Below are 20,930 nucleotides of genomic sequence, written 5' to 3'. Positions count from 1 at the left end.
AAAGTTGTAGAATATATTCTTGCCTACACGTGAATATAAATAACGTCGAAAACGAAGCTTGTATGCGAAAGTTATGGGTTTTAGAAGTTTGGAACACAAAAATCGAGAAAATCCCGAAATCCGAGAAATTTCGCATGGCTTAGGTTCGGTCACGTAGCACCTGCGCATGCAAGACGCGTGTATGGTCCGTGGCATGACCTAAGCGAGCCATGTCGCCCTTCCCTTGCGAGCCGCTCCTTGTCTGAAGCATGTGAGTCATCCGAAGGCGTGGCCCAATCCGAAGGCGACGCGTGGACAGCTTCCGAGACCGACGACTGGCCCCTCACATGTCCGACGCGTGCCCTCCCCCTCGCCTGCGAAGCTGCCGCGTGGCTTCTCCTCCTCCCTCCGGATCCGAACCTCGCCCCTATAAATAGAAGGGTTGCGAGATCTCCCGGGTAATTTTGGAAAATTGCCACTTTTCACCCCTTAAACAATATTTTTATCATTTCGAACTCCCCCGAAGCCCCGGTATCATTCCCAACACCCGAAATACGTTCCGAAGTGCCCGAGAAGCCCGAGAAATTTATCTTTTCGGTTTGAAGCTCCACCCTTGTAGGGCCCGATTTTCAATAAAACGTCTCGATTTTATCGGAAACGATTGTTTTAAGAAACGAGGTGATGTCGAATCGTCGTCTTATCAAGTGAGTGCATATTATTTTCATCTTACACATAGATATGCAGTATCTTATATAAATTATGTGCTATGTGTGCATATTATCTGTATACTTGCTATCTATGATGGATGAACAATTTTATACATGTTTTAATTGATTTAAACTGTATATGTATTTTATATCTACAAATATGTTGGGTAAAACATGGGTAGATGAATTAGATGATGTGTGATGAAATAAAAATTGATGAGAGGTATCGATGTTTAAGATGATCTAGTCATCTAGCAGAGTATAGACATAGTTATTTGTTATTAATCCGGGAGTATGGATTAGGTATTTTTGAACTATGTGTTCATCCGATAAGCATCATGTACAAAGTTCTTCTTTTTGACACTATTACGTGTCGGGGTACGGGAGCGTACGGGAGTACTTTATTAGTATTTTCCCTATACTTTTTATTTTGAAGAGCTTTGGAGTCTTCGTTTCTTTTATGAAGTGATCGGACGAGCTTCATGTGTCAGCGTTTCCAGTCACGATATTCAGACCACTGCTAGGCAAAGTTCGATGCTGGATAGGGTGAGTATGGGGGTAAAATACCTCACGATATTCAGATCACTGCTAGGCAAAGTTCGATGTTGGATAGGGTGAGTCTGGGGGTAAAATACCTCACGATATTCAGATCACTGTTAGGCAAAGTTCGATGTTGGATAGGGTGAGTCTGGGGGTAAAATACCTCACGATATTCGGACCACGGCTAGGCATTGTTATCTAGATAACTACCCCTGACTTAATTGTCTTATGGTTCTTTCTTTTATGAATGAAGGTTCGTGGTGAAACTTATTCCATTCCCCTCATTTGATGTCTTTATCGATCCTCGTTTGCTGCTAGGGAATTTCCGAAGCAGCTTCGTCAATTTGTTGTTCATATCGATCCTTTAGGCTAGATCTTGTAAGATCATTGTATAGGATCAGTACGTGGGGATCGACGTTCGTTAGTGCTTGTAGTATAAACCTCGGGCAGCGATGGACTTCGTGTCTATTCCTTAGGACAATCCTTAGGAATGAAGGATAGATGATTCTTAGGGTAGATCCTTAAGATTAAAGAAGATAATGGGGATGGGTAATTGGGTTGATTGTTTGATGATTAAATATAATAATTATATTATTGTGGGTTGAAAACCCTATGTACTCACCAGGTTTCCCAACCTGACCCACTCAAGTTTATTTGTATCACAGGTGTCGATACGAAGCTACTTTACACTGAGAGATTTAAAGGAGATGTAGATCACTAGTGTAAATAAATGTAAGGTTTGTTTATGCTTATGTTTCAGTATTGACGATGACATCCCAAAGTTTTAATATGAACAAAATACATTTCTTCGGAAATTCTTTGATAATATATTTATCATGTTTTTCTGGGAACAAATTCTGCAATATATTTATTTAAAAATATACTCTGATTTTCAAATAAAGCATAAACAAATCGGTCTTTTCTGGCCGTGAAATTTGGGGATGTCATAGTTGGTATCAGAGCTGTAACGCCCCATTCCTGGTATGCATTTAAAACATTATTTTTCTTTTATTTTAGAAGCTACTCGACGAGTCAGTGGCCCTAACTCGTCGAGTAGCAGCGAATTAGCACGTGGAGTAGGTGTGGCGACTCGAAGAGTCCATAGTTCCCGACTCGGCGAGTCTGCCAGTCTGGATGAAACCCTAATTCTTAGGGTTTGTACCCTATTTAAACGTCCTTATAGCCCCCATCCCAGCCTCCAACACCTCTTGAGCATCCCCCCTCAAAATCCTAGCCCTCCATTGGTGAGTTGAGTGATTCCTTCTTGATTTTGAGTGTTTTGGTGTATTCTTGGAAGTGTAGAAGAGAAGGAAGGAGAGAAGGTGCAAAGGAGAAGAAGGAGATCCAAAAACTAGCTTCCATTTGCTACTTCATCTGGTAATAAAGCCTCTACCTTGTTTATTTTCCTAGTAGATCTTCATATATGCTTGTTTTGCCACTTTTGGGACATTTCAAGGTCCAAATTCGAGATTGGAGCTCGCTTAGGGTAGTGAACTATAGATCTGGACATCATTGAGCTCCAGGAGCTCAAAGTAGCTACCTTTATGCAAAGCAAGGCCTTGTTCCCAACCCTAGATTCCCATTTCTAGCTTATTTTGGTGTTTTAGCTTCATACCTCTATGCATGTACGTAAAGTTGGAAACTTTACGTGTTATATCGGCCCTAGAAGCTCAGATCTATGAATTTGATGCACTGGAATCGATTAGAATCAACTGTTTAGTGAAGACATGCATAGGACTCGACGAGTCGTTTATTGGACTCGGCGAGTAGGAGTGCAAACTCCCGATTTCTCCGATTTGAGAGTTGCGAGTTGAATCCGTGAGTGGAGAGAACTCGGTGAGTTAAAATAAGGATCTGAAAGTAGAAGGACTCGACGAGTCTACGCCCCGACTCGGCGAGTCGAGTCACGAGTTAGAGAATTATGAGTTAGGAAACTCGGCGAGTCCATAGTAGGACTCGGCGAGTAGAGTCAAACCTGGAAGTTGACTCTTGATGGGTTTCGAGCAATACATCATTCCTATGGTGTACATGCAAACCCTAATAGCTTTGGATCTAGTTTGTCTAATGAACATGCAATTGATAATCCAAAGCCATAAACCCTAGATCTAATAAACTATAACTGAAATTAGGGTTTAGATCTTACCTTTGATTGTTATATAGCAATAACAATCAATCCTTGGCTTCAGAAAGCTTAGTGCCTCAAGTGTTGCACCTCTAATGGAGTCACAAACACCACTAAACAACTTGGATGAAGAGGAAGGAGAGAGGAGGCACCAAAAACGGCTGGAAACCCTAAAGGATTCCTTGTCCACGTTTTTGGGGCTTAAGGGTCCTTTATATACATGTAGGCTATTAGGGTTTACAACTAGGAAACCCTAATCTGGCTGCTTAGGCCCTAAGCAGCCCATGGACTCCTTTAACATATCCCTTGGACGAATTCCTTATGGGCTTCCCATAGAATTCGTCCAACCTATATTATTAGGTGATCCATAGCCCAATTGTAATTATCTTATAATTACAACTCCAGTCCCCTAAGTTTAATTAATCTCTTTTAGCCACTAAATTAATTCTTAATTAATTCTTGACTAATATTAATTAAACAATATGATTTCTCCTTTAATATATTATTCTTATAATATATTAATAAATCATAATTAAACCTTTCTCTCCTTAATTCATCCTACATATTGCTATGGTGAAGGCAACCCAAAAGGACCATGCTCATAATCGGGTCAAGTACATACCAAAATAGTTATGGACTTAGACACTAATCTAACAGTCTCCCACTTGGATAAGTCTAATAACTATTCTGTATAACTTCAGAACCTGATCAGCAATCGTAGCTTTCAAAAGCCGTTGTCAACTCTGATATTATCAGATACGCGTGTCCTTTAGATAAGGGATCATATATTCCTCCATTCTACAAGATATCGTATAGACATGAGACATGGATTTAAATCATTCTCTCTGTCTATGTACTGTTTCCCGACATCTGATTTATGACGACTGACAACAGACTACAATTGAACACATCAACTTAGTCCCGGCTTGGCCAAGCGCTTAGGGTGTCATCACTAAATCATCGAGGAGCCCACAGATATCGCTTTTATCCCACTTTGGGTAAAAGGAATGGATAAACTTCGACTCAAATGCTCGCTTGTATTTACTGATCGAATCACACACAACAATAAGTTTTATAACACCAAGTTACTGGTGCGTTTTCTTATTATCAATGCGCAACCGACCAACAAATAACAACTCACACGTCTCGGTTTTAAGAATATACAATGTTATCGTCTCACTAATCACCTGTGATAAATCCATGAAGTGATTCAAGTGAGCATGGGTTTAATCCAACACTTTAATCTTATCAAAGCACTCATGAACTCTGCAGCAAACTTGTGCTATGTCTAAACACTTTAGACAATCTACAGACAGATTCATGACAGTCTTCCTTCATACCTACTTCCAACGTATGACCGACTGTGGAGGTTCGAATAACCCAGTTATTCTGGAAGTCAAAACATGCAAAGTGAAACGCAATAATAATATTAATCCTATATGGCCCCAAAACTTTTGAGCGTAAATAAAACACTTTTATTTAAACACCATATTGATTACTCATTATTCATTGCTTACTGTTTCAGAAAATCAACTTATTACTCGAATTATAACCATAATTGTCCCATGCTCCAAGCATGCACACTTTGGTTTCCTATGGTCCATACTTTGTGAAATAGATCAATTGAAAAACTTTTCCAATGAAACTCATTTCACAATCCCTAATCCTTATTATTAGTATAAGAATAACAAATTCTTGCCACTTTTAGAATATGTCGGATTCTAATATTTTATGCAATGATTCTTTCGTAATGTCACAGCACAAAAGTCACCAAGACCCGGCTAATGAAATTACAAGGTATTCTATCGGAAATTGTTACAAGACAATTCCATAGACGTGAAGTCTCACATTCAAAGTACATTCCTTTGAACATCCTTCTCGCATAAAAGTTTCTAATCTAGACATATTTCTTAATATCCAACTCCCATTAATGGAAACATTTCCATATTTGCCATATGCAACTCATTCTTAATAGAATCTTATCTATTCATAATAATGTCAATATAGTCCATCCAGTACCATACTTCCAACTACTCACAAGCGACAAATCCTCAGTGAACCTCAGATCGTCCTTTGATAGTTGTTTAATTATTTTAGTCAAAACCGATTCTAGTCCCTTTTTCCCTCTTAATGCCCTAGGCATTTGGAAAATTTTAGAATGGTCAAATATTATAGCATATGCAATCGATCCTATACCCGAAGCGTATTGGACACGATGCATAATGTCTCACATAAAGACGTGATACTTTATTAGCCTACTGCCATAATATTTTATGTGCCCTGTTCCCATAATTCGAACTATGAAGAGGGATGCCGTAATCAAAATCGAATTTTGAGAATGCACTATGTATCCTTGACTAAATTTATTAACATTTCTCGATCTAAGCTTTTAGATTTTGAAACGAAGTATAATATTATCTCCCTTAATTATGGCAAAACAACTTTTCAACCCTGCAACTTTGCAAAGTGAATCTTTGTTTTCTATAATTAATATTTCTAACTTGCAATACTTACCATAATAATCATGCTCCCACTAACATGATGATTATTTTCTTACCAGCATAACACTTATGCTCCCACTAGCTTTGACATGTATTCAGAAAACAATTGAACTTCCAGAAAACAATGCTTATTGAATTCCTTAAGTTCATATTTCTAATACCTAATGCTTTGATAAGCCTTTATCTAAGCTTTTTAAGCTCATACATCTTTGCCTTAGATAGCTCACATGTGTGTCTAAACAATTTAGAATTTATGTTACTAAGTCCCAAATGTTCAGACCAATTGCCAAATCTCAAAATTCGAACTATGAAAAGGGATGCCGTAATCATAATCGAATTTGAGAATACAATTTTCACAAAGTACTCTTATCAATCTATCCTAACTCTAGAGTAGCAGCTCAAAAATTTGATCTTCGAATCCATGCGATCGAAATCCATTTCTTCATGATCAGATTCAGCACGCTTCTTCCTGAAGTTTCCTTTCTTTTCTTCGTTCCTGCAAAACATCAAAATGTAATCTTATCACATCATGTATTAAGAACCAAAAATAGGAACTCATAGAGTTAGTTAATGGATTTTACCTGAAGTAGAGCCATACGTCTTGACTCTCCCATCTCTTATATCTCTCAGGTAAACAGGGCAGCTTCGTCTCCAATGCCCCTTCTCTTGGCAATAGAAGCAGATGGACTCTTTTGGAATGGCATAAGGAACTATCTCAGAATTTACCTTTTCTGGATTTCCAATGTCACCATTTTCAATGTCCATTGAAGTTTGGGAGTTTGATTTGCCAGACAAATTTGCTCGATCAGCACGCCAAATCATTTCTGATTCAGCAGCTATAAGCAAATAGGTCAAATCAATGAGGGTCACGTCATGGTCCATCATATAGTACTCTCTAACGAACTCACTATATGATTCAGGAAGGGACTGAAGAACCCAGTCAACAACCAACATTTCTGAGATATCGACACCCATCATCCTTAACCTATCAATGTGTGACTTCATCTCTAAGATGTGTGCACATACAGGTTTCCCATCTTCGTGTTTACTTGCCAAAAGGGCTTGAGTGAGCTTGAACTTTTCAAGCCTTTGAACTTGTGGGTTAGGGAGATTAATTGGAGGAGGTGGAGGAAGTGAAGCATGACTCTCATTTCCTTGATCGTATCGTGGAACGTCATCTTCATTTGGAAAGCTTGTTCCAAGTGACTTGGGAAGACCATCGTAAGATTTAGACATCTACAAAATGGGAGAAAATTCAAGTTAGTTGATAAGAATCCTTGATGTAACACCCAAATGAAACATCACGACTAGGATCCAACACAATACTCTACAACCTAGAAGAGGGATGCCATAATCTAGTTGCAGAATATTTGAAGGTAGGTAAATGACGATTTACCAATTCCACCATGAAAAACAAAAATGAAGTTTAAGTTTTAAATGAATTGAAACTCCTAGATCTTTTGAGACTCATTGAACTTTTCAATGGCATGTTTAATCTCGATTATGCCCTTCTATTTGTGACTGGGATGCCGAGGATCACAAATAAGGTGTGAATAACCATACGAATCACGTGGTGCACCCAATTGCTACTATCACCTAATCAATGTGCCGGTTAGCCACACACGCACCATTGATCTATGATAAACATCGAGCCACCCTTCGCCACCAATGTCAATCCCAAATTAGTGTGCCGGTTAACCACACACGCTCCACTAACGTTTGACAAGGGTACGAAGTGTAATTCCATGGATTAGCATACAATTTCACATTTTGCCTAAAGTAACTAGAATTTGGGAATTTGTATGTAGTTACTTTGTACTTCATTATACTTTTAATGGAAGGTTTCGTCCTATCCTACCCGTTCGGCTAACGACCCTCCACTAGTCAAGAGTGCGGTGGGTAAGAGTGGATACTCATTCAATCGCCATTTTATAGGCAATTTCCTTAAACACCCCTTATAGACCAGCTTCGTGAATGGGGCCTACTAACGGTAAGACTCACTGTTTACTCATACATATATAATATTAGACTTTTAATTTTATATATATAGTATAGGGTGTATTTTACACTTTTAAAATACTAGGTGGTTCAATTTAATAAATTGTAATTTTAATTTAATCAAATGTAAACCAAAACTTTATGGAATTATTAAATCTCTTTTAATTATACACTTTAATTAATTAATAAAACCATAAGGGTGTAATTTGAACTTTTTCAAAAATACGAGGGTTTTAGAATTTAACATTTCAAAATTAAACTTTTAATTAACTTTTAAATTCCAAAACTTGAGGGCAAGTTTTGAAACATTTCAAAACATTAGAGTTTAGAATTTAAATATTTCAAAATTAAACTTTTAATCAAAAATTTAAATTCCAAAACTTGAGGGCAAGTTTTTGAAACTTTTTAAAACATTAGGGTTTAACTATTCAAATTTCAAAAACAAAACTTTTAAGTTCAAATTTAAACTATAAAACCTAAAGGGGAAAATTGAAACTTTTTCACAAGATAATTCAAATCTAAATTACAAATAATCAATCTTTATCTAATAAAACAAAAGATTATCTAAATTTTGACAATTATCTTCTATTTTGGTAAGGATAATCACCCAATATCAATAAAAATCGGATTTTATGAATTAAAAACGTTTATGGTAAGTATCCCAAGCCAAAACAGCAACAAAATCGCCAAAAAACGCTGCCAGATCCATGGACTCGCCGAGTCAGGGACTAGACTCGCCGAGTCGGCCTGACTCGCCGAGTTCATCCACTGACTCGCCGAGTCGGAGATTCAGAAGGCAAAAAACTTCGTTTTTCATGCAAAAATCGATCAAACAAGCATCAAATTCACTAACAAACAGCCCTAGGCTCTGATACCACTGATGGGTTTCGAGCAATACATCATTCCTATGGTGTACATGCAAACCCTAATAGCTTTGGATCTAGTTTGTCTAATGAACATGCAATTGATAATCCAAAGCCATAAACCCTAGATCTAATAAACTATAACTGAAATTAGGGTTTAGATCTTACCTTTGATTGTTATATAGCAATAACAATCAATCATTGGCTTCAGAAAGCTTAGTGCCTCAAGTGTTGCACCTCTAATGGAGTCACAAACACCACTAAGCAACTTGGATGAAGAGGGAGGAGAGAGGAGGCACCAAAAACGGCTGGAAACCCTAAAGGATTACTTGTCCACGTTTTTGGGGCTTAAGGGTCCTTTATATACATGTAGGCTATTAGGGTTTACAACTAGGAAACCCTAATCTGGCTGCTTAGGCCCTAAGTAGCCCATGGACTCCTTTAACATATCCCTTGGACGAATTCCTTATGGGCTTCCCATAGAATTCGTCCAACCTATATTATTAGGTGATCCATAGCCCAATTGTAATTATCTTATAATTACAACTCCAGTCCCCTAAGTTTAATTAATCTCTTTTAGCCACTAAATTAATTCTTAATTAATTCTTGACTAATATTAATTAAACAATATGATTTCTCCTTTAATATATTATTCTTATAATATATTAATAAATCATAATTAAACCTTTCTCTCCTTAATTCATCCTACATATTGCTATGGTGAAGGCAACCCAAAAGGACCATTCTCATAATCGGGTCAAGTACATACCAAAATAGTTATGGACTTAGACACTAATCCAACAACTCTGACCAGGACTTTGACTTTGACCAGCGGGTAAATTGGTCATTTACTCCATGAGGAATCATCAGTTGATTCAGAATGTTATGTGATTGTAGACGGGGAGTCGTCGGAGCAGCGGATAGGGATTTCTCACTCAGGATATCAGCAACCAGTTATACGAGGTGAGTTCTCCTTCAGTAGGAACGGGTCTACGGCACCAAGGCCGGCCCATAGTGTGATATGATAGTAGCTGAGTGTGGGCGGGGCCCGTATCCTATCCTAGCAGAGCGTGGGCGAGGCCCTTATCTCATAGTAGTAGTTAAATATGATGTATGAGCAGTAGATTAGCTTTACATGTTGTCTGTGTGATACTTGTATGTTGGGTTTAATAGTTGAGTGTGGGCGAGGCCCGTACCTCATAATAGTCAAGTGTGGGTGAGGCCCGTACCTCAGAGATAATGGAGTGTGGTCGAGGCCCGTATCTCCTAGACAGTGGAGTGTGGGTGAGGCCCGTATCGTCTAGATAGCGGAGTGTGGACGAGTCTCGTATCTCCACAATTATGGGCGAGGCCCGTATCTCCTAGTTGCATTCTATGTGTAGATGGTATGTGGTAGATTGGGGAGACTCACTAAGCTTTGTGCTTACTGTTTTCAGTTTTGGTTTCAGGTACTTCCACTAGCACTGGGAAGGGCTCGGGATGATTGCATGGCACACACTACAGTCTTCAGCCTGGGAGCTAGACTCTGATATTTGGATATGAGATTTGATTTGAGACAGATACTATGATGTTTATGATACACGATTATGATTTTACTTATGATTTTGGATGGTTGATGACTCTAATAATGTTTTGAAAACGAAATTTTTGGACTCGAAAAATGGGATGTTACAAGAGCATTAGTTTAAGCGAACTAGGAATTTGTAGGATTTCTAGACTTAAACTTAGAATGCTAAGTGATGATCGTGAGATGAGTGTCTACCATATTTTAAGACACGAGCACTAGTATATTTTAGGAAAGATGCCTAAAATGCTTTTATGTGCTAAATGTTATATGTTTGCCATATATGATATTATTTGTTCGGATCTATGGTCTGTTGCCGACCGGATCTGGAAACCTTATGTGTTCAGGATTCTAAGCGTATGACTACGATATTAGAACTAGCATGTAAACGTTTCGGAGTGATAAGGAGATTTATACGTCTATCGTAAATAAAGCTTTCCTATCTTAAAATTCTCGCCTAAGTACACCGAGCGTCTGCTTGGGTGTACAAAACGTTATGGTGAAGACTCGTAGAGAATTGAGTAGATGGAGGAAATGAAAGGCTTATGATAGTGAAAGACACCTATCGGAAGATATCGTAAGAGTGGTATCTTGCCTTTAGAATGTGTCTGATAAAATAACGGAACGTTTAGAGGAGTACGGTACGTCTGAAGTACACCTTCGATTGGCAGGATGATGGAACGATTGGCGTAATTCTCGAAGTTGTCCCATGGTCTGGAATTTCCATCACCAACCAAGTTGAAGTAGAATTGATTATTGAAGATACGCACGGAAGAAGTCCTAGTAGAGTCTAGGAAAATTTTTATGATTAATTGAACGCATTCGTGTGTGTTAAATTGTTTTGTGATTTTAGTACTTGGGGACTGCGAGACAATACTTGGGACGAGTATGAGTAGGTGTGAATAGTAGTAGAGATCTATACTACTGGAAGCACAGGACTCACACTTGGATCAGGGAAAGTCACAAGGTTACCAAGAAGCTAGTAATTGATTTCGTTTTTGTTCATGTATGTCGTTACCATCATTTCGGTAATGACTAATGAGATGATTGTTATTCCGACCCTCGTGGTCATATCAAATTGATTCCGACTACGATGAGTTTGTTACGTGGTTCATAGAACCAAGTTCGATGTAACATCTAACTTAAGTCAGAAGATTAAAATCAATGCGATCAATAGCATCGCGCTCGTTGTTAAAGAAGCTTGTAGCTAGAAATGCTACATGCTAAAATGTGATTATATAACACTAGAATATGAAGGAAGGTATATTCCATTCTGGAATTTGACTCTAAGAGACTTGAGTCTAAGCGTTGCATCATACGATGAGAGATCGTTAGAACATGACCCATCGGTCTGTTACAATAGATAAAGGAAAGTACTTATCCTAAGAAGAAGAAGGGGTCCTCAATAAGGGTTTATTTTGTAACTCGAAGGTTACGATTGAGCGTCCAACATAGTACGAAGAGCAGATGTAGGATTGAGCACTACCTGCGATGGAGAAGTCCAAAAGCTAGATACTCGTTCGAAGAAACATATAGATTACGGTTATTACTTAGGATGGAAAGATGACGAATGGAATCATTATACCAGACCTATTTCGTTGATGATTCCATGACGTAATCATCCTAAGGGGGAGATAATTGTAATGCCCGTAGATCAGGGCTAGTCAATTAAGAGACAATAAGTGTCGAAAACGACTTTTTGATAGAAGATTATTTAGAATGAATAGTCTTAATAAAAGTCGTAGTATATGTTACAAGGATTCTGGATATATAAAGAATGACGAAATTCGAGTTATAACGAAGGAGTTATGGCCTGTCGAAGTTCCGCGACAGAACCGGCACGACACTACGTGACGTAAATAGTGAATTTACGATAGAATGATTTTTAGCCTTAGTAATCTAAACGAAAGTCGTAGTGTTCGTTAAACCGAGAGCGTACATAAAAAGAACGCCCAAATCTGACTTCGTATGAGGAAGTTATGATTTTTCTAAGTTTCAGCTTAGCAGTAGACAACTAAAAACTCGAATTTTAGATCGAGTGATTTTTAGCCGACACAACCTAAATGAGAATCGAAGGTCTCGTCAATAGTAGTACAATGGTAAAAAGACTGACGAAAACGGACGTCGGATGAAGAAGTTATGAATTTTTAACGGATTTTCCTGTCCCGGTCTGTTAAAAATAATAATATTAAAAATAAAGTCAAAATTAGTAGACGGAGTCTAAACGAAAGTTGTAGAATATATTCTTGCCTACACGTGAATATAAAGAACGTCGAAAACGAAGCTTGTATGCGAAAGTTATGGGTTTTAGAAGTTTGGAACACAAAAATCGAGAAAATCCCGAAATCCGAGAAATTTCGCATGGCTTAGGTTCGGTCACGTAGCACCTGCGCATGCAAGACGCGTGTATGGTCCGTGGCATAACCTAAGCGAGCCATGTCGCCCTTCCCTTGCGAGCCGCTCCTTGTCTGAAGCAGGTGAGTCATCCGAAGGCGTGGCCCAATCCGAAGGCGACGCGTGGACAGCTTCCGAGACCGACGACTGGCCCCTCGCATGTCCGACGCGTGCCCTCCCCCTCGCCTGCGAAGCTGCCGCGTGGCTTCTCCTCCTCCCTACGGATCCGAACCTCGCCCCTATAAATAGAAGGGTTGCGAGATCTCCCGGGTAATTTTGGAAAATTGCCACTTTTCACCCCTTAAACAATATTTTTATCATTTCGAACTCCCCCGAAGCCCCGATATCATTCCCAACACCCGAAATACGTTCCGAAGTGCCCGAGAAATTTATCTTTTCGGTTTGAAGCTCCACCCTTGCAGGGCCCGATTTTCAATAAAACGTCTCGGTTTTATCGGAAACGATTGTTTTAAGAGACGAGGTGATGTCGAATCGTCGTCTTATCAAGTGAGTGCATATTATTTTCATCTTACACATAGATATGAAGTATCTTATATAAATTATGTGCTATGTGTGCATATTATCTGTATACTTGCTATCTATGATGGATGAACAATTTTATACATGTTTTAATTGATTTAAACTGTATATGTATTTTATATCTACAAATATGTTGGGTAAAACATGGGTAGATGAATTAGATGATGTGTGATGAAATAAAAATTGATGAGAGGTATCGATGTTTAAGATGATCTAGTCATCTAGCAGAGTATAGACATAGTTATTTGTTATTAATCCGGGAGTATGGATTAGGTATTTTTGAACTATGTGTTCATCCGATAAGCATCATGTACAAAGTTCTTCTTTTTGACACTATTACGTGTCGGGGTACGGGAGTACTTTATTAGTATTTTCCCTATACTTTTTATTTTGAAGAGCTTTGGAGTCTTCGTTTCTTTTATGAAGTGATCGGACGAGCTTCATGTGTCAGCGTTTCCGGTCACGATATTCAGACCACTGCTAGGCAAAGTTCGATGCTGGATAGGGTGAGTATGGGGGTAAAATACCTCACGATATTCAGATCACTGCTAGGCAAAGTTCGATGTTGGATAGGGTGAGTCTGGGGGTAAAATACCTCACGATATTCAGATCACTGTTAGGCAAAGTTCGATGCTGGATAGGGTGAGTCTGGGGGTAAAATACCTCACGATATTCGGACCACGGCTAGGCATTGTTATCTAGATAACTACCCCTGACTTAATTGTCTTGTGGTTCTTTCTTTTACGAATGAAGCTTCGTGGTGAAACTTATTCCATTCCCCTCATTTGATGTCTTTATCGATCCTCGTTTGCTGCTAGGGAATTTCCGAAGCAGCTTCGTCAATTTGTTGTTCATATCGATCCTTTAGGCTAGATCTTGTAAGATCATTGTATAGGATCAGTACGTGGGGATCGACGTTCGTTAGTATTTGTAGTATAAACCTCGGGCAGCGATGGACTTCGTGCCTATTCCTTAGGACAATCCTTAGAATGAAGGATAGATGATTCTTAGGGTAGATCCTTAAGATTAAAGAAGATAATGGGGATGGGTAATTGGGTTGATTGTTTGATGATTAAATCTAATAATTATATTATTGTGGGTTGAAAACCCTATGTACTCACCAGGTTTCCCAACCTGACCCACTCAAGTTTATTTGTATCACAGGTGTCGATACGAAGCTACTTTACACTGAGATATTTAAAGGAGATGTAGATCACTAGTGTAAATAAATGTAAGGTTTGTTTATGCTTATGTTTCAGTATTGACGATGACATCCCAAAGTTTTAATATGAACAAAATACATTTCTTCGGAAATGTTTTGATAATATATTTATCATGTTTTTCTGGGAACAAATTCCGCAATATGTTTATTTAAAAATATACTCTGATTTTCAAATAAAGCATAAACAAATCAGTTTTTTCTGACCGTGAAATTTGAGGATTTAACAAAAACACTTAATTTGAAAATTCAAAAAACCATCGCTAAGATTGTACACACACACACACACACACACATATATATATATATATATATATATATATATATATATATATATATATATATATATATATATATATATATATATATATATATATATACTACCCGTTTACTCGCGCTAAGCGTCGGGTGCGAAGGGTAAGTGATGCAACATATAAAAGTTTGTTGCTTTGGTTAAAGGTAGAAATATGCAGTTGTTTTTGATTAATTATAAAATTTGGTTATTTTGTATTAAATACAATATTTAATATCTAGTTAATTCTATTGAATCCAACAGATTTTTGAGTGAAAGACTCTAATAGTACATTTTGTTGGCTAACGAATAAAATTTAATTGACCAGAGCACATTTTATAAAACACTACAATGAGATAGTTACATTATCTAGTTGAAGGTGAAATTTCAAATGGTAAAACAAATGACCTGTGTGGATGTGTTACTGCTTATACTTTCATCACAAAAGTACAAAGAGGAACTTAATTGGAAAATGCTACATTGGGTTGACTCATTTTTTCTTTGCCCACCAAATTATCGAATGGTACTCCTTTAACTTCATTAGGGAATTGACTTTTTATCTATAAAAGTAAACAATTCACCCAATTAGTTATTTAAGGATACATATAACCTATATGTTATAAATCAGACAAATCAATTGACACAAATGGTAAATAAATCAATAAAAATATCAGGAGAGATAAATCACAATGGAGCATCCCATGTTCATGAAGAATATCAACCTTGCTTTGCTTTTGTTTAGATGTCATATATATACCTTAAAGTACAAGAAGATGCATTGAGAAACTGAATCAACATTAATATATATATATATATATATATATATATATATATATATATATATATATATATATATATATATATATATATATATATATATATATATATATATATATCAAGATTTTCAAGGCCAACCTTAATTAGTTTCCAATAGACAAGCTTGCTACCTTCGCATTGCAAAAATAGGAAAATCATATTTCTGTTTTTTTTTCCTGATCATACATAAGCAATAATTGGATGCTAGATTTTTGGTCATGGAGTAATTGGTACCCACCGGTCATTAAGAACCCACTTGCCAATCGAACCTTGACTAAAAGAGCTATACATAGTCAAAGATTGCAATGCCTAGAAGAAGGTGTATTTTTGTTATAAACCAAACAATTAAGCTAATTCCTTAAAATAATTTGATATTTCTTGTTTGACTTGTTGTAACCCATTTAGGTTTCGTTTTATTATTTGGTTGTTTGATTTTCTATTTTGTTGAGGGTCAGTACAAGAGGGGGGGGGGGGGGGTAGGTTTGTAAGAATTTGATAACAAAAGGTCAAAATCAATACATGAGATTATTTAAAGCTTATTTCTTCCTGCCAATAAACCACATGATGTCATCTTTTCCTTGTGCTTATACCATAAGCCATATACTTGAGTTAATACTTTCCCATTTCACAATCAAAAGAAGCTGCAAACTTGGTTTCTTTGTTTTGATATAGGCATAGCTAAAGGCTTTATGCTTGTTTTATAGATAGAACAATAAGAAAATGAAACCATGACATTTTAGGTAGAATCAGTTACAATTACAACATAAACCACGACTCCATCATCAGCATTCAATCTCAAAGATATTGGCTCCGATAGATGATGGAAGGCTTGGATTAGGCACTTTAAAAACACAAAATATGGCACTACTAATCAAATAGTGGTGGCGGCTGATGAATGAACACGGAAGTCTCTGGAAAGAAGTCATTATGTGCATACACAACTTGCACAGCAAGCATGCTTCGTATATTGCCAAGAAGCCCATCAATAGCATGTGGTGCAACATCTCTAAGGCTATTAACTATCTCACATTGATTAATATTGAACATCATCAAATATTCTCTCTCATATCATGATTCGAAGTTAAAATCCTTTTTTGGAAAGATGTTTGGTGTGGGAACACTCCATTTCATCTAAGATTCCTTCACTTATATTTATTAGAAACTGTTAAATGTTGTAATCTTGTTGATCGAATGTCCAGCAGTGGCTTCTCTTGGAGATGGAAACAGGAGCCTTGCAAACCAAATGAATTTCAGGAGTTACTTCAAATGTATAAAGATATTGGGGAACTGGGCAGTTTGGGGACTTCATCATTTGAATTTCGATTCAAAATGACTGAAAGCGGAGAATACAAAGTTAATCTCATGAGAAAGATGATAGATTCTAAACTGATTTCTTACAAGGGACACAAAATTTGCTGCTCAAAATTGATCCCCTTGAAAGTTAGATGTTTCATTTGGAGGGCATCGGTGGGTAGAATTTCGGTGGCTGAATCATTAGCAATTAGGGGAATGAAAAACACTCATCAGATGTGTTCATTATGCAATAAGGATTCAGAATCGGTTGATCATCTTCTCATCAATTGTAAGTTTGCAAAAGAAGTACAATCCTGAATCTTTAAATGGTGTGGATTGCACAACAGGAGATTCTCAAACGTCTTAGAACTTATTGATTTCGCTACCTCTTGGGGTAATTGTCCTAAAAAGAAATCGATTGGGAGCACGGTGTTTTTCTGCCTTCTATGGAGCATCTGGTTTGTAACATCCATAAAATTCATGAAAAATTTAAACTTTTAAAAACAACCATAAATCATCTTTGTTTACAAATAGTTTTCAAACATGATCATTATCAGAGTTTTTCCAAAATCATAAAACAAAATATGAGGAAGTGCACAATCACGCATTCGCCTTTCCGCGATCCTATGAGGTACCTGAAACATAATCCGAAACTGTAAACCCAAAACTTAGTGAGTTCCCCCAAAATACCAATACACAAGCAAATAGCACATAAATAATAACAGCATGCAATGGGTCCACAACTAACAAATTGGATTACCCCTGAGCCCACAGCATAAGTCTGGATTTCCCTCGGCCCACAACTTATGTCTGGCTTGCTCCCCGGCCTGATCAGTCATCAGACTGAATACTACTAAGCCCTCAGTACGAGTCTGGCATGCCCTTCCCGGCCCTCAGCTCGTATCTGGAATGCTCATGAGCCCTCAGTATGAGTCTGGCATGACCTCCCCGACCCTCAGCTCATATCTGGATTGCTCCAGGGTTTGTTGGCTATAGCACGGAGCAGTACAACCTCAACCCAACCCACACAATATGTCGACATATAACAGATAATATCATAAACAGATAAACAGACGGTATCACAGGTAGTCCTACAGATCTACCAAACTAGCATATCGAATCTAGCATGCATATATATTCCATACTCAACATATCAACAATATCAGGTTATCAAACCAATGGGCCGACCTTGGTGCCTTTGACCCGAAAGTACAGGGAGGAAAACTCACCTCACAAGCCGAACACAACTGATAAGGCCCGACTCCGGATCTCAGCTCTCTACTCAATGCCTACATCCACCAAGTGACCAGTTCCACTAAAATCCCAAAAATACCCAAAATACCCTTAAAAGTCAAACTTGGTCAAACATGGTCAAACCTGGTCAACTCAAAGTCAACTGGTCAAAGTCCATAAATCCAATGGGTCAACCCAGCCGAGTCAACCCAACCGAGTTAAGTAAAAATTGGGTGTTTCATGCGAGTATGCGGGGTGTACTCCGGAGGTACGCTCAGCATACAAGGAGCTTCGCAGAATCCACCATCAGGGTGTCTGGCCGGGTACGCCCTCACAAATCCAACTTCTTCATTAAGTACTTAATGGCTTTAGCACTTGAGCTCATACTTCAGATCCAAGGTCCAGAGGCATACTAGGGTCATAAAGTTCCCAACTTTATGACTGTCCACGTCCAAAGAGTCCTTAATGCAAGGTCTTAATCCATTAAGACCTTCTACAATAAGCATGGAGCCAAACTAGCTAAAGGGGCCTGATTTTTATGGCTTAGAACCCTTCCAAGGGCCTAAAAGGACAACTCAAAATGTCCAACACTAAACATGCATAGAAATGGGACTTTTGGGACAAGAAGAACAACATAAAGCTACCACAATGAGATCTAAGCAAACAAAACACCAAGATGAAGACTTTTTATCTTCTAGAGCTTCCCAAGAAGGTGATGATCCAAGATCCACAAGCTTACTTCAACTTCTAAGCTCCTTGATGCAACTCCTTCTTCCTTAAGCACATAAAGAACACACTTTTAGCTCAAAACACTCTCTTATGGGGTTAGGGTTTGCCAAAAACGACTCAAGGGCTTGGAGGCTGAAAAGATGAGGGTAAATGACCCATAAAGATGCTTAAATACCCCAATAACCCTAAAAATTAGGGTTTCACTCGGACATAAGTACGCCCAACGTACATATGTGTACGCCCAGTATACTAGGGCGCGCCCTAGTACGCATAGCGATTTCACATGTACGTTTAACGTACACCACCTTCCCCAAAATTGCCATTTTGCCACTAAGTCTTCATAGGGCTACTTCCTTCCAATCCAAGGACCAAAATGACATAATTTAAAACCAATGGATGAATTTGAGAATACCTGAAAATCGGGGTGTAACAGGTTGGTTAGAAATGATAAGGTCTTCAAAAATATTATTGCATCTCCAACAAAAGTAGCCGATAATATCATCTCCCTGTCATATACTTGGTGCAAGCATAGGAGTCCTCATGGTTGCGGTAGCTGGGCTGAATGGAGTTGTTTGCCATTTGCCCATCTAAGTCTTATCACACTGTAATTGTTTTTATGTTTCTCTGTTTTGTACTGTTTTATTTGGTCGCGGTTTAGTTTCTTGCTAATCGTTGATCCCTTTTAATGATATTCGCCGTTTCCAAAAAAAAATTTGAGGAAAGAAAGAAAGAAGAGGAGGTAATGAAATAATTCAACAAAAAAATCTGACCCGTGCAAGGCACGAGCCTCTTTTCTAGTTGTATAAGAATTGTATCTAACAATATATCATGTATGACAGGGGGTGTTCTTTTAGTTTCAATTAGTTTCAACACCTACGGTGTTCAGAATTTCAAATGACTTTTTGCTTCCCATCCAAAGTTAGTCATTTTCTTTATATTCTTTCAACCTGAAATAATTCATAGTATTTGTTTGTTTAGTTTAGAGTTATTCACACACTTAATATTTTCTAATAGCATCCCCTTAAAATCTTGAAAATATGTTTTACAAATAGTAAGTTATGTAAAATAAATTATTTATGATTTACCTAAAAAAAAATTTATTAGATTAAATAACGAATCATTTGATTTAAAGGCAAGACCTTAAACAACAAAAACAACAATATTTGGAATTTGACGTACAAAAACGTTGTTCATAAGTTTTGCATTTTATTGGTAAAAGGGATAACGTGTTCAATTCTTTTAGGGTCACTGAAAACTTTTGGATCACTGGTTTCAAAAGAATTGTTCTAAATTGGATTATTATTTTTTTTCATATTAGTTTGAGTTGGAAGTAGTAAAAACATAATTTCTAAAATTGGTTACAACGGGTCATGTTTTATTATCTTGACTCTTTAATATTGTTTGTCCAATTTTAGTTTCTTATAAATATATATTGTATTTAATTAGAATGAAAAAGTTATACTACCTAAATAATAGTGTATTTAAAAAAAAAATACTTAGGTTGTACATATCCAAATACACACTGTATGTGGTTTTTTACCATTTGGCTCTTTTCATTATCAACTAAAATTTTAAGTTTTATTTATTTGATTTGTCTACAGAAATACTAGACCCAAATCATATTATTTATATGCAAATGAGTAGGGTTGGTCTCCCATGATTATTCCATGTCTATTCTTATTGATTTTATAAACAAATAACGCATTAAATATAATTAAAAATGATACTGTGAAAATAATATCTGATCTGATTTACTAATATAAAAGTTCAAAGTTATATAAGCATGTGAATTTAAATCGTTACATTATCAACTAATATATTTATATTTTCCCATTTGACTTGTTTAAAGTTAAAATAAACATATATTATGTTAATAGGATGTGTTAACCTATCAACACTTTATTTTATTTTATAAAAAGATGCACAGGCTCACTGTTATTTGGACATGTTATTAGTGTTAATCTTTTTGGTCTTTGGTTAAAACGACTAAGTTTAGTTTTTGGCTTGTTTCATGGGCTAAATTTGTCTTGGGCTTAGACCCTTATTTTTGGGTTTTTAAACATTTTATATGGGATGCCATTAGCTCATGTATACCAAACACCAAAAAGAAATAAACGGTAAAACTTATAGAGCAAAATAC

This window comes from Lactuca virosa, chromosome 7 (assembly GCF_052849685.1).
Source record: "Lactuca virosa cultivar CGN04683 chromosome 7, Lactuca_virosa_CGN04683_v6, whole genome shotgun sequence".
NCBI lineage: Eukaryota > Viridiplantae > Streptophyta > Magnoliopsida > Asterales > Asteraceae > Lactuca > Lactuca virosa.
Note: the sequence above shows the minus strand (reverse complement) of the source record.